The 14,551-nt window shown below is 43.2% G+C and overlaps 1 protein-coding gene across 3 annotated transcripts in view; it reads right to left on the reverse strand.

The window, feature by feature from the left end:
- The window catches only part of LOC308280068 (inositol polyphosphate-4-phosphatase type I A-like), a 101,898-nt gene that overhangs the window by 63,485 nt on the left and 23,862 nt on the right, over positions 1-14,551 (reverse strand). For all 3 annotated transcript variants that reach the window (XM_080720329.1, XM_080720328.1, XM_080720327.1), the window contains exon 2: positions 10,098-10,193. The gene's annotated coding sequence lies outside the window, so the exon portion shown is untranslated. The remainder of the gene's footprint in view (positions 1-10,097; positions 10,194-14,551) is intronic.

Here is a 14,551-nt window from a genome sequence, read left to right on the forward strand (position 1 = left end):
AAGGTCTTAAAGGTCATTCAATTGTCACTTTAGAAATGTGCAGATACCTGTATACATTTATACTGTATGTTGGTTTGTTTACTGTTGAGTAGGAAAACAATGTTGCACATTAAGCTAATCATCTGGTGACCCCACCAATTAATTTGGGGAATCACGTGAGGGTAGTTTGCTCTATTCCTTCTACACCAAACTCCTTTGGCGAAAATAGACAATCTACAAGCTCTGCGAGGCGTTGCGAGCTTGTAGATCTGCTACTTTTGGCAGAATAGGGATGATAGGGTTCAAGATGTAAAAACGAACAAAAAAATAAAAGATCCAATCACAGAACGATTTGGTGCATATAAAACACCCTGTAATAACTCTGAGGAACCCCTAGGGATCCCGGACCCCCTGTTGGAAGACCCCTGGGGCAGCAGACTTTAACTGTTGCTGCTAATGAATCCATCAACAGCCATGATGTCCATGACGATCCACACTGAAGAGCTATTAGTATCAGTGTGACTGTGTTAGCTGTGTATGCATTATAGAAGAACACAGCAGGCTGCCCTGTTGTATGACTTGACATGATATGACAGCTAGCGCATTTGTTCACAAGATGAGTCAGATATGTGCATATGTGCGTGTGTGTGTGTGTGTGTGTATGTGTGCGTGTGCGCATGTGTGTGTGTGTGTGCGTGTGTGTGTGTGTGTGTGTGTGTGTGTGTGTGTGTGTGTGTGTGTGCGTGCGTGTGTGTGTGGGCGCACAAACACACACTCAATTCGTCTTAATGAGACAGCTGGGTTGGGCAGACCAAATGTGCACACTTGTGCATATAAAACACTAGTTGCGTGCACATGTCTCACATGCACGCACGCACGCACACACACACACACACACACACAAACTCAGGCTGAGCGAAGTGACTGTAGTGCTGATGAATGCAATAAAACACAACTACAGTATGTGTGCAAGTGCGTGCGTGCGTGCGTGCGTGTCTGTCTCCATTATCACATACTCTAACGTATCGCTATCATTTGAGATAATCACAATAATTCTGCATAATTGTCATACTTGTTTCCAAATTGAAGTTTTTCAAAACACAATTAAATCTAAAAAAAACTCGCAAAATTTTGTATGACAATATTGTAAAATCGTAAAAAAAACTGTTGCAATCCTGACAGTCCTAGTGTGTTTCAAGTTCAACAAATACATAAATAGCAGATTTACAAGCTCACAACACGACGTGAGCTTGTAGATCGGTTATTTTTGGTAAGGATGTTTGGTGGTCCGTCTCACTAAGTACAGAGGGGTTAAGTGGTTAAACTGAAGTGATATGGATACATTTAAAATATTCTTTAACCCTGCAAGGCCCAGCGTTGCTTTTTGGCAACATTTTTTAAATCATTTTTTTTAAAATGTTATAATTAGTTTTCCTGTTCTTTTTTCACATTAACATCACCATTAAATCCTATTGTTTAGTATTACAATGCCATTGGCCACGATATTTGCATATAAATACCCCCCACAGAGGCTGACATTCACACCTCCCAGAGAAGTTGAAATTCCAGCGTCTGGACGAACAACATCTCACTTTTTAACTGAAGCTATTCCTCACTAAAACATAAGTAAAATGCCTGTAATATTTTTTTTCGTGATCATTAGAATGTCTAGAACATGTACATATGTTATTATTGTGAAAAATATCCCCAAAATGCAAATTAGAGCATGATTTATGATTTATGATTTATGGCTATAAAACCTTACAAAAACATTATTAATTTTTTAACATAACATTTTCCTGTGACTCCTACAACAGCATCTGATTTTTTTTAATTTGTTTTGGCCAGTAGAAATTAATTCGGGTCTTGCAGGGTTAAAGTATTCTGCGGCACCCTTGGACTTGGAGAAACCTTGGTAAAATACAGAGAGAAACCAAGCCTCATTACAATATTTCCGCCCTCGCGCTTCAACACAGCTCAACTAACAAGAACTTTATGTAAACTGTATATATAAAATGATCCAATGTAATGACTCAACATCCATCCTAACGTGGTCCGACAACTCTGAAACACAATCCTTCTCTCTCTCTCTCTTTCTCAAACGCACTTCCAATGCAGCGCAATTCCACTTGTGTTATTGGGCCCCCAAACGTGGAGGAGTGAGAAATACAGTCACATTTTCCACAGCTAAAGCCAGGGACAACAGTCTTACACTTACCATGCAGAACAAACGACCGCTTGCTTCCAAAGCTCTGGGATCAAACGGATCCTAGTGATCAAAGAAAGGTCACTACTAGGGTTGGGGATTGTAGTAGATTATATATTATGATTGATTATGTGTGACGTTATTAGAGTAGATCAAGTGTTCATTGATTATCAAATATCTAGGTCTTGATACTAATACTTGATAGTTAGGAGTCGAGAGGCCTTCAGTAAGCCTCAGTAGCTATTGTTTTGGTAAAGCCTATCTTGTTATGGTACAGCTCGTTCCAGAGGCCTTGAAGCCACACAGTATAACTCTAGTGTCTGACCATTCTTCTTGGCAGAACTACTTTACCACTGCCCAGAGTGTTAAACTGTACTTCTGTCCATGATATCATGTTACATAAAGCATAACCACCACCACCTAATACACTGTCTTGTCTCCTCATTTTCCCATTGATTATTAATTGATCTGAATTCCTCCACAGGATCCTTTAGAATTGTAACGATTACGGTGTCACATGACAAGCTGTTTTTACAAAACCTAAGTCTTTACCATGGCCCCATCATGTATTAAAAGGTTTTAACTGAAAACCCCAGACCCCAGAAAATCCACTAAATGTTCAAAGTTCCGTTTGGGGTGTAATCTACAAGCTCACAAGCTGGCACATCATCTATTTCCAGGGCACGACGACACCTGCGCATATAACTAAGTGTAAATCAGGCTTTAAGCTTGCGAGTGTGCGTGCGTGTATGCTTCAGGCACATGCATAAGCTATCTCAATATCAAGGTGTAAACATCAGTTGTACCTGATCTGTTTCAGAGCTCTCTGTATTTATGCTAGGCCCGATGGTGATTTACATTTAAACGTTTCCCTATTGGCCATTTGAGCTGCTGTTATTACCCAGAGAGACATACAGTACAGTGAGTTTGTTCAGCTGGTCAGAGTGCTTCACCAGCTTCCTATCCTACCAGACCCATTAGGACCTGGAGTTATTTTATACTTTAGCTATTGAAACATAGCAGATATACAAGCTTTTACTTCTGGGGGTCCCTGAAACTAAATATTTTGAGATGGTGGGTCCGTGGCCAAATACATATCATTTTGGCGGTCCTTCACATGAAAAGGTTTGAGCACCACTGAAATAGAAACATAGGTTTTTCAGAAATCTTTTAGGATTTAGGATACATTAACACCCAAGGGGCCAAACTCGTTCAGTAACGAGATACGGCCACTGGAGGTCGCTGTGCCAAAAGGAGTTGTCTCGTTCAGGAACGAGACAAAGGGTTAACTTGGTTACATGGAGCTGCATGCATCCTGTGTTGTCAGTGAAAGACCCTGGTCCATACGTCATAACGTAGCTCGCAGAGAGACAAAATGGCGCGTCTAGGCTGAATTGATTTCTATTCTATGCTGAAACATAAAAAGGGCTGTATCTATGAATAAGGTGCAAAGAACGCCAGGGAAGCAGAGATCTGATTGTTTTCACGGCGATACTTTACCGTGGTGGTCGGCCCAGGTTTGGATTTTAGTTTCGCGAGCGTTTGTAAACAAATGGATTATGCTCCTCAATCGTCAGTGGACACTCACGTGCACACGCACAAAGCTTCCGAGGCTCTTCAAAATTAAAGCGTAAGTGAAAGACGGCAGCAGCAACAGCTAGAAATGTTAGAAACCTTGGCTTCCCATGTGTTAATAGAATAGTGCCAATATATTCAGATTTCTTAGAAATTGACATCATTTTTCAAAAATATCTAGCTCGCACCGCAGCGCTCAGTGCCTGATTTTAGAAGGCATTTAGTAGAATGGGCCTCAGGTCTTATACTGTAATGGGTTGGGTTAAGAGCATGGTCACACAGCACTTTTATGCTACCTATGCGGGCGGATTCTGCCTACGATGCATTTCAATGAGAATGGAGCAGTTCGCTGCCATTCGCGGATTTCTGCAAATTCCTGAGTTGTCAAACTTTTCTTTCATGCTGCTACCCAGCCTGCGACTCCAAAAGAAATTTCAGAGTAATGCCAAAGTTGTCGCTGATGTGGGCAGTAGTAATAATCCACCACTGCACTGAAGGTGGAAAGCTGCCATATTAGGATATGCCAAATTTAGCCTGCAGTGTGTGTGTGTGTGTGTGTGTGTGTAGATTCGTGAATCACATGAATTGGTACACCGAGTCTGTCTCTCTCAGACACACACACACACACACACACACACACACACACACACACACACACACACACACACACACACACACACACACACACACACACACACACACACACACACACACACACACACACACACACACACACACACACACACACACACACACAGCTGTGGGAACACTAGGACCGGGCTAATCCCAGTTGGACCTCCTGACACGCAATGTCCCAACACAACGTTCACAAAGCTGATTTACGAACGCACGCAGCGCACACAGCTATGCAGCAGGCCTACAGTGAGTAATATATTGTAGCCATATAGCCTCCACTCATATCCAGACGTAAATCAAACTGAGGTCTATGGGCCACCGGGGGTCCGTGCAAACAGGTGGATCATTATAATGCCTTTTTGGCACCACTCCCAGGCCGGCCTATTTGCCGCTGAATTCCCATGTCAATCTGAGCATCGGACGAAAACGCAGGGCGGGCCGTAGCCTGGTGGTCAAATCTGGGATAGCAACATTTCAGCATTTAAAACCCTACTGCGCATGCTCTGTGAGGTTTTGGTTCCAGAGGTCATTCAGTTGACCTGCCACCATTATCGCTGCTGAGATTTATAGAGAAAAGTATGACATGGTTGATGTTGCTCAGTGTAGCCATTATGTCGTCGTCGTCCGGGAACGACATCATGTTTTGGAATTTGAATCCTGATTGTTACGATATGTAGAAAGTATATCAACAGGAAAACATAACAGTCCATTTACTAAAGTGGTTATCGCTTGCATATTTAAGCTGGGTTCAAAAGTTTGTTTGTGTTTAGAGTGTGTGATTCTGGCGGGTGTGTGTGTGTGTGTGTGTGTGTGTGTGTGTGTGTGTGTGTGTGTCAGGGTTTCCCTTTGTCAGAGAGAGAGAGAGAGAGAGAGAGAGAGAGAGAGAGAGAGAGAGAGAGAGAGAGTGATCAGTCTGGTCACCTTGACCATACATGGTGAAATCCTTTTTACTGTTAACTACCTGCATTGTGTGTGTGTGTGCGTGCGTGCGTGTGTGTGTTTTACAGAAAAGGCAAGAACTCTCTCTTTCTCTCTCTATGCAAACACACAGGAAGTGTTTTAGTTTTTGGCAGAACGATGGCTTTTTAAATGCAGACCTTTAATAGGGCAGACACTGACAAACAGACTGCCTGCCATTTGTCAACCCACCTCCGTTCAGCCAGTCCCCAGCGTTCATCTGGGAGACACACACACATGGCTAAACTTAGGCTGAGCAAAACTCAAAAGTGAAAACCATTTGTGTTTTTTTTTGGACTGGGTGTGTTTGCCGAGGCGTAGCCGGCTTACCACAGCATGGTTTTGGTTGTGATCTGTTAATGGTTTTGATTTGGTTACAGATTGCCATTAGGGCTGGGGTGTTATGGATTTTTAGTCACTGTTTTTACAGACGTTATGACGGTATCGCTGTATCTCCCCCCAAAAAGTTGTTTTGAACGAAAAAACTAAAACTAAAAACACTGCTGTATTGCAGTTATTGCACGCAGTCTAGACTGCACCAATGAAACTTCTTGCAACAGCCATTGGGGATAATGGTTGCAAGTAGTTGCATGCAACAGTTTTGTTGCAAAGAGTTGCGACTGGTTGCATTGGTGTGGACTGGCCTTAGGGGAAGTTCACACCCAGCAGCACGATAAACCAGTAACCACCATAACTCTGGTCATAGTTCTGGTGTCTTCCACTTAAGCAATAATATCTTTAGTTATAAAAATAATCATCAAGTATTGGCATCAAAATAGACCAATAAAAATAATCACAAGTATTGGCATCAAAAGTATATGTATAAAATGTATTATACATATAAGGTATTAAAATGATGATCATTTTGCCCTCAAAGAAAGCACCAAAATAAATAAATATGGTCATGTATATGCAATTATGCATTTGTATCATCAAATAAATCTACATAAGGGAATCGAGTTCCTTATGAAATCAAAGCTAAGCATGTGACCCCACCCTCGAGCTAGTTTCCATTACACTGTTCAGTGTGAATAAACAGAATGACATATTTGTGCGCAGCAGACAGCAAGGGTTACTGGTGAATTATAAGTGGTGCTTATAACAGCTCAAATGTTGGATTTAATCTGTAAGATTTATACTGTACGTCTTACAGTATTATTAAAGGGATATTTCACTTTCAGTTTTTGGTCATTTCATCGTCTAATCAGGCTTTTAGTTTCTAATTTTTAATTTGCTTGATTCAATATTTAGGTATTTTATGTAAATGTTACCAGGCCCTCCAGGCCCAGGAAGATAGATTCATTAAAAACACCCATTATAATTGTTTTACGGTGAGCGGTGACTCATAATACCCTCCTAATACGTGAGCAGGCCGTGTTGATAACTTTTTTCATTTATTTTAAAAAATTCTTTGGGAGAATAAAACATTATTTAAAATAAATGAAAAACGTTATTGAAAAAAACATGGCTTGCTCATGTATTAGGAGTGTATTATGAGTCACCAGAAAAGATAATGGGTGTTTTTAATAATCTACAGTATCATGAATAAAATGGAGTTACAATGGGTGTGTATGGGGTCCTCGTCCTGGAGGAGGAGGACTGATAACATTTACATCAAATATCTAAATACTGAATGAAGTAAATTAAATACTGTTCAAGGTGTTTATAAAAGCCTGATTAGATGATAAAATGACCTACAGGTAATTCATCGGCTACTTCTAAGGTTAAACTACATTCATAGTTCAGACACACACATGTTGGCGTGTGAAGGAATCATAACAGGCTTGAACATATGACATGTTTATCTTGCCGTCTCTCTCAAACTCTAACTAGTTACACACACACACACACACACACACACACACACACACACACACACACACACACACACACACACACACACACACACACACACACACACACACACACACACACACACACACACACACACACACACACACACACACACACACACACACACACACACACTTCATAGCTTCTAGTCACCTCAAACCAACACAGTCAGATATGCATTATTAGACCAAGGGTACACAAAATGTTTCAGGCCGCGACCCCCCCAAAATAATCCTATTTGAATTGGAGCCCCACCAAACTGACTAAGCACTTGGAATTGTAGGGATTACATTTTTTTTACTCGGTTCCACAGATAAATATTAAGAAAATAGCCTGAACTACAAGCTCACAACGTCTCAAAGCGCGAGGCGTTGTGAGTTTGTAGATCTGCTATTTTCACAATGTTTGCCTCTTTCCCCGGACCGGCAGGGAAAAATCCACCTTTGCCTCCACTGCTCCAGTGTTGGCTCAGTGGCCAACAGTATAAGACTGACTGTGGTTGTACTGGTCAGCTCCCAGTACAACAGTATAAGACTGACTGTGGGTTGTACTGGTCAGCTCCCAGTACAACAGTATAAGACTGACTGTGGGTTGTACTGGTCAGCTCCCAGTACAACAGTATAAGACTGTGGTTGTACTGGTCAGCTCCCAGTACAACAGTATAAGACTGTGGTTGTACCCTGGGTAAATAAAGTTAAAAGAAAATGTACAGGTCTATATGTATATACTACTAGTAAGACGCCCCTCGCAAGGTCACGCCATGTCTTGGCCATCTGGCCAGTGATGTATATCGGACCAGTTACGCATATATGGAGACCCCTGGTACCCATATATGGAAATCCATGTACTGTATATGGAGATATGCTGTGAGAGCCCAAACATGCTTACTCAGTTATTCGTTATGTGAAAGTCCTATTACCTCTATGACATCTGACATCATACATACAATCCCTTTTATGCCCATAAATGGAGATTCCTGTCTGTAGAACCAGCCACACAGATATGGGCTGTCTTGGCCATATATGGATTCTGTTAGTGTGGTATGTGGCAGATGTGGCCTCCATATATGGGCATTCCCATATGAAGTCCTGTTAGATATGGGCTTAATATTGATGACATCAGGGATCTCCATGTATGGGCATAAAAGGGATTCTGTTAGTGTGGTTCCCCTGACATCACAGTGAGTGAAACGACTTCAGTGACCTACTGGCACTGTGTGCACATTAAGGAATGCCACAGTTTGCAGGATGAGCTCCAGATACACCAACAGACACAAAGCATGTCAAAACTAGAAGCAGTGCTCTTCCGAGCACAGGTCTCCACCAGGCCGTGCGTCCTGGTGGTGCTACTCTATAATAGGCCAATGTAAAAAGGGTGGCATATGTTCTTCACCTTAGATCTTTCATGGCAATCGGACGCTGCATGCATGATTTCAAGCATTGTGTTCCAAAAATGTGTTTTGCTAAAGTCTACCTGCTGGTGGCGCTATAACAGGACAATGTTAAAAAGGTAGCATTTGTTCCTTGACCTAGTGGGAATATGTGTGGCAAATGTCACGGTAATCGCAAGCTGCGTTGATGATTTGAGGCATTTTGTTCAAAAACGGAGCAATCCTGCAAACTTTGGAAGCTAATATTAGCCAATCAGGATGGAATATGAAATATCAGACGGATCGGACTTGATCACATGACTATAGAGATACTGTGTACCGATTTGCATGATTTTTGGATAAAATCTCAAGGTAATATCCAAAAATGTGTTTTACATAAGTCGGCCCAAAGGTGGCGCTATAAAAGGCTGATGTGAAAAATGCAGGGCAACGGTTTATCCTTAGCCTCTAGGGAGTGCGCTTACAAAGTTTGAAACTGATCGGTGGAGTTATAGGTAAAACCACAAATCGGGCTGTTATAGCGCCACCATGAGGCTGATTAAAAAAAATTAAGTGGCATTTCTTCCTCGGCCTAGTGGGAACGTGTGTGCGCGATTTCATGATAATTGCACTTTGCGTTTGTGATTTGAGGCATTTTGTTCAAAACGGCTCAATCCCATAAACTTTGGAAGCCAATCTTAGCCAATCAGGATGGAATATGCAAAATCGGACAGATCCGTGTTGATCACATGACTGTCGAGATATTGCCTACCGATTTGTAGGATTTTTGGACAAAATCTGTAAGAGTAGTGCACAGAAATGTGTTTAGCAAACATCGGCCACTAGTTGGCGCTAGAAAAGGCCCATTTGAAAAGTTTAGGGCAGAGGTTCTAGATTGGCATCCAGGGAATGTGTGTGCTCACTTTGGCAGCGACCGGGCCAACGGCGACTGAGATTTGGCGCTCACAAACTGCGAGGACGCACGGACGGACGCACGGACGCACGGACGGAGAGGAAAACATACTCTCCCCCATGCCTTCGGCTGGTGGAGACAATGATGACCTCAAGTAGCGGCTGGATGTTTGCTGTGCAGTGTGCACGCTAAACAAAACTGGGATCTGGATTTTCCCTAGAGCAGTGCTTCTCCAACTGGGACTCCCATAACTCTTCCATTTATACACGCTCAGAGTTAAAGACCTGTAAGGGTCCGTTTTACAAAATAGCAGTCAAAACATTGCTAAATCAATACTATAGGACTCTGCAAAATGTAATCAGACAGAAAAATCTAGCATGGGTTGGGCTCTAGCGATCAGCAGTAGTTCACCGTGACTAAACCAAAGTATGTTTAAGACGATGCCAGTAACAGAAAAACTTTCAGGATATCGTCAACTGAAGCAATACTTTTCACCATACGCGGTAAACCCCCAAAACAGATACAGTACACATACCACATTACACATGATGACAATATGAAAACATGTTCCTCCATAAGGAAAAGTAAATGAATAAATGTGTTCTCACTGTAGAGGCAGAGAGAGGGTCCACTGATCCACTGTAAAGGAAGAGGAGTCCACCTGACCCCACACACACCAAGGCAGGGCAAGAGTGCTTTACTATCTGGAGAGAGAGAGAGAGAGAGAGAGAGAGAGAGAGAGAGAGAGAGAGAGAGAGAGAGAGAGAGAGAGAGAGAGAGAGAGAGAGAGAGAAAGAGAGAGAGAGAGAGAGAGAGAGAGAGAGAGAAAGAGAGAGATGCACAATTATTATGGTTTTGTAAGATAGTTGTTCTGTTTTATTCGTTTTGTTTCACTTTGGCATTGTGTCAACGAAGCCCCTTTGAATAGAAGAGAGAGAGAGAGAGGGCCCTATCTTGCGCGCCACGCTGCCTTACCCCTTACGCCTAAACCTTTTGGGCATAATTTGTTTAATATTAATGTTTAAATGTCTTTCAGAACAGTAAAAATGCCAGAGACACAGAGAGACACAGAGAGAGACAGAGGTGTAAGAGACAGAGAGAGAGAGTGAGGTGAGAAACAATGTCTGTCTCAACTTTCCCCTGTCCTGCGTCAGCCAGTCCATCTCATGTATTTATGTATGGCAGTTCTCTCTCAGCGGTGGTACGTATGTATATACTACATGCATGCCTCATGTTTCCACACCTCCACCTCAGACCTACCACCAAACATCTATCAGGCTTCAGAGTGTTTATAGTGTGTCTGCAATCATCTTCCTCTTATGCTGTACAGCATTGGTTCTCAAACTCTTTTACTTTCAAGGACCCCTCCAGAACACTGAGTGTGCAAATGGAAACAAATGGATCCGTAAGGGTTACAGACCTGTAAGGGTCCATTTGATTCCATCTGTACACTCTCAGAGTTACAGACATGTAAGGGTCCATTTAGGACCCCCTCAATGAATGCTGAGGGGGTTTCAGAACCACTGTGTTACAGCATGTGTGGCTATGCATGTACGTGCATGTGTGCGTGCGTGCACGCATGTAATAGAGAGTGTCTGCGACGGTGAGTTGGACTAGTTGTAGCAGAGGCATTGTAAAAAGTAAGAATGAAAATGAAAAAACATAACCAGACTGTCTCTACAGCCTGCTGTGTTGTAGGTCCCAAGCAGGCATGCCAAAAAAATGCCAAAAAAAAACACATGACACCAAAATCTAATATGCCGACACGTTGCCTGAACATCTTGTATAGGCCTATCTGAACAGAGCTATAGAGAGAGAGAGATTTGGTTCTGGATTTCAGTTTGCAGGCGCAAACAGGTTGAACTCTATGTGGGCGAATGTTGACCAGATAGACTCTGTAGCAGGATAATATGAAGCACAGCAGTGCTTCTGTGACACAATTCAATGTTTATTGCATAGGGTTTTAGTTTCTAGTTTAGTTTATTTGATCAAGTCACATACATTTATACAAGTCATACATCCACAAAAGCATAATCAGTGTGTGTGTGTGTGTGTGTGTGTGTGTGTGTGTGTGTGTGTGTGTGTGTGTGTGTGTGTGTGTGTGTGTGTGTGTGTGTGTGTGTGTGTGTGTGTGTGTGTGTCTCCTGCTGCTCCAAAGGCCCTGCTTCCTAAATGGCCATCTGCAGCCTATAAGAGAGACTCTGATCAATACAAACTGGCTCCAGAGAGCAGCAGAGAGCAGTGTGTGTGTGTGTGTGTGTGTGTGTGTGTGTGTGTGTGTGTGTGTGTGTGTGTGTGTGTGTGTGTCCACACTAGAATAGAGCATGAATAATTTCTTTAGAAGGACAGAGCAGCTGTAGTCCTCTTTTCACATGAAAATTAGCCTCGCCAAAGCTGCACACGCACACTCACACTCACACGTGTGTACACACACACACACACACACACACACACTCTTCATCCTGCCAATGCTACGTCACACCAGCCTGATTAGCTGTGTGTGTGTGTGTGTGTGTGTGTGTGTGTGTGTGTGTGTGTGTGTGTGTGTGTGTGTGTGTGTGTGTGTGTGTGTGTGTGTGTGTGTGTAACGTATATCCACATGTACATTGTGCTCTGGTTTACAACACACTTCCTGTATTTCAAGGAAAGCACTGCTAACCACGAGGTTCCTTCCTCAGTGCAGTCCAAACCTTGTTCAACAGACCAGTTAGTGAGCATCTTACCATGAGAGACACACAGACAGACAGACATAAACAAAGTGAAAATAAAATGTAACAGAACTGAATTACATCATGTGCACCAAACAACAGTTCTCAAAGATTAAAGTGAAAATAAAACCTCATTGAACATTTTACACAGTAGATTGTAGATCAAAAATGCTATCAAAACAGGGGGGTCCACTCCGTGTGGCCTGAATGCATATCAAACAGGTGGTCCATGCCAATGTAAAGATTCAGAATAACTTGATGTACATTTATACGGATAAGAACTCTTCACACCTCCCTGCCTAGTTTCTCCTCCCTATTCAGGCATAATTAGCCCTTGTTTGAAATGACATTTCACGCCCAGCAAAAGTAAATGGGCTGCATTTATAGTGCTTTTCTCCAATGCGCTTTATATTACATTGTACTTCACATTCACCCATTCATACACCGATGGCGGAGGAAACCACGCAAGGCTGCTCATCGGGAGCAGTGTCTTGCTCAAGGACACTTAGGCAGGATGAGCCGGGAATCAAACCTTTGGATTCCAAGACGGGCCCCTCTCTGAGGCCCTGCCAGCCCGTCACACTTTCTCCATGGATTTCCACACAGGCCCTTTGAAATCCTCATATATCACATCTGTAATGTATGCATGATGTGTGCAACATGGATGTGGGGTTTCAACAGGTCTGGTAGGCGTGCATGGTCAGCTCACGATGTGCCACTCAAAGCCATGATGGTGCATTTGACAAGTGAACGGACGTTTGTCACACACGCACACACGCACGCACACGCGATTTGTGCTTAACCTAATGTTATAATGTACATCGGCACACAGCTGTGGTCATCATCGTCAGGCAAGTGTACACATAGACATCAAAGGGGGGCTTGAGCCCCTGCCTTTTATCCGTCTGTAAAAAGTGCCCTCTCCAGAACCATGAATGCAGTTTTACTATGGTGAAAGAAATGCAAATGCCCTCTTTCCATGCCATACCTGAAGGCAACATTCAAGAGAATTGCTTTGTCCAAACTCTCCTGAACTTGAACTGAGCATCTCATGTTGAAAGAATTGCTCTCCCTGTGCAGAAATCAAGCAAAAGCTTGAAAAATCTTGAAAATACCCGACCTGCTGCGACACGTTGTGAGCTTGGAGGTCTGCTATTTTTGCGATTTTCACCCAAAGGCCTTTTAGAAATGCCAGCCCGTGCCTCTCTAACATTCTCTGCACGTCCCTGATCATCGTACCCATATATACCTACATCTATCCTGCATTAGTAGTAGGGCTACTCCAAGCAGTTCCTATTTTGGATATACTACTACTAACAGTCAGAGCAACCAGAAAGAACAGCAGCACAAGCTATTAATAAACAACAGAAGAGTTTTCTCAACCATGCACAGAGAGAGAGCACCCATGTGGAGCGGAAAAAAACGACCCGTCTCATAATAAGCGCCTCACAGCATGATTGTGCATTTTCACCCCCCTCCTCTTACTTAACGCCTCGGAGCATCTGTTCCATTTCCATGCCGTCTTTTTTTTTTACATGACACCGCCACAGCGTGGCGGCTCTTCCGATCCCATCCACGCTACATCATGACATGACAGTTAAATGGCAGTGCCACCACCGGCACCCGGCAGCTCTCCACAGACCTACCCGGACACGGACACGTCCTCCTGTCCCTTCCTTTCCGTTCTATAATCCTTCCTATATCTTCCGCAGGGCCTCTCTGATGTCGGGCGAACGCCGACGGATGGATGTAAACAAACTCACGCGCAGGCAGGCAGCGTCACGAGGCGAGAGGAACGAACGCAGCTGCTGCTTCTCGCCTGTTGGCTCTTCATCTTTCATCTCTCCTCCTCCTCTCTCTCTCTCCCCCTCTCTCACTCTCTCTCCCTCCTCGCATCTATCCCTTTCTCGCTCTCTCACTCTCTCTGTCACACACACACACACACACACACACACACACACACACACACACACACACACACACACACACACACACACACACACACACACACACACACACACACACACGCACACGCACACACGCACACGCACACACGCACACGCACGCTTCCCTGCCTCTTGACCATATTGAAGCCACTTAACCCGTTCAGACCAGGGACGATTCTACAAATCAGTGGTTCTCAAACTTTTTGGTGCCAAGGACACTGACACCATAGGTGTTGACCTCTGAACAGCTGTCAATAAATGCCAATAAATCAATAGAGACCAAATCAAACTACAAATTCATTGTTGATTATTGTTACAGGGGGCCTACAGCATAGTAATCAGCTGCCGTTGTACTTTTCATCCATACATTACTCATATTACAGTATTATTACTAGGGATGCCCCGATC

The sequence above is a fragment of the Nannobrachium achirus genome (genome assembly GCF_963921795.1).
Source record: "Nannobrachium achirus genome assembly, chromosome: 24".
Lineage (NCBI taxonomy): Eukaryota > Metazoa > Chordata > Actinopteri > Myctophiformes > Myctophidae > Nannobrachium > Nannobrachium achirus.